General features: G+C 36.5%; 1 long non-coding RNA gene across 1 annotated transcript in view; it reads right to left on the reverse strand.

Annotated features, from left to right (window-relative positions):
- Nucleotides 1–274: 274 nt before the first annotated feature.
- Nucleotides 275–1657, reverse strand: part of LOC128247859 (uncharacterized) — a 53558-nt gene continuing 52175 nt past the window's right edge. Inside the window, exon 3 of the long non-coding RNA XR_008264184.1 lies at nucleotides 275–408. This is a non-coding gene — a long non-coding RNA (uncharacterized LOC128247859). The remainder of the gene's footprint in view (nucleotides 409–1657) is intronic.

Here is a 1657-nt window from a genome sequence, read left to right on the forward strand (position 1 = left end):
ACATTTGCTAAATAAACTGTCCAGCAATAGTGAAATTAAAAAAAAAAAATAAATAAATAAATAAAAACAAACATGAATGTGCCTCGATATATGCGAACACTGATAGCCTGTTAAATAAATTAACAACGGAAACCAGTTGTTTCTTTTCCCCATCCCATCCCGAGCTAACGAAAGAAGCCTCTTGGAGTGCTCTATACATGTATGATATATATTCATGCATTTCTGTATATTTATCTCCTCATCAATGTTATTTCTTAAAAAAACAAAACAAAAAAAAAAACAGATATTTTTATTTACAAACCATGTTTTTCTACTGCATGTGTAAATCCCTTTTGATGCGTAATCATTGACTTTTGTGGTTTACATTCAATTCAAGGTCCTCTTTATAGTTCTTTATAGTTCTTTACCCTGCCAAAGAACAAAAAATAATAAATAAAACATAAAAAAATAAATAAAAACGAATAAAAATAAATAAAAATGCAAAGGAAATAAAAAAAGAAAACCCCTTTGCTGAACCCTACAAGTTTTCTCTTCTTAAATATTCTTCAATGATTATCAATTTCTTCTTCTTCATCAGTTATCGGGGCCCCATTTTTGATCTTCTTCTCATCATTTGACTCCCTAAGGATCAGTTTGCCGCAACTTTAGCATCAAACAGAGGAACCCTGCTTTTGCGAAATTCTGTTCCAATGAAGCGCGCACGCAACCACCCCCACACACACACGCACACAAACACATGCATACGCACACTTAGTCACGTACACTCACACCGGATTACGCTCTCACACAGACACATAGAGACGTGCACATACAAACATATACATTAACTCGCATAAGCAACAGACATGCAAAAACATGCATGTGTACGCACATACACATGCACACTGGCAGAGACGCGCACACGCACACGCACACAATACACATATACAAACACGTAATTACAAACACAACACAATAGTTCATACACACACACACACACACACACACAATCATGCATACACAAACATGTACACATACTCATACAAGTGAACACACCCACACGCGTGTACGCATAATAAATACACGCAGTTAAACACTCACTCAAATGCACACACACTCACATAACTACCATATACCATCACACACACATATATAACCACACACACACACACACACATAGGCATACATTCCAATACACAACACACATACACGCAAATGTACATCCACGCGCGTGTGGTCATACAGTCGTATATATATACAAACAGTCACACAAATGCATAGTTAAACACCCATCCAAATGCGCGCGCATACACACACACACACACATAGCCACGCACACAACTGACATGCACATAGATGCACAGATATACCATCACACACAAACACACACACAGCCGCACGTACAGAAATACACACATATATATATATATATTAAGCAAGAATTAGAGTTGAAGACTACAATAGAGGGCGCTGTGATCAAAGATGCAACACTTTCCTTTATCTTTGCAAGATCAAACCACGGATGTTGACTGATTATACATAGTGTGCCGTGGGGGTGGGGGAACCACATGAAAGCCAGGAAGCGGAAATTAGACCTTTATTGTACTACAATACATGTAGATATAGATAATGGTCTATTGTATATATATATATATATATATATATATATATATATATA

The sequence above is a fragment of the Octopus bimaculoides genome, chromosome 5 (assembly GCF_001194135.2).
Source record: "Octopus bimaculoides isolate UCB-OBI-ISO-001 chromosome 5, ASM119413v2, whole genome shotgun sequence".
NCBI classification, from domain to species: Eukaryota; Metazoa; Mollusca; class Cephalopoda; order Octopoda; family Octopodidae; genus Octopus; species Octopus bimaculoides.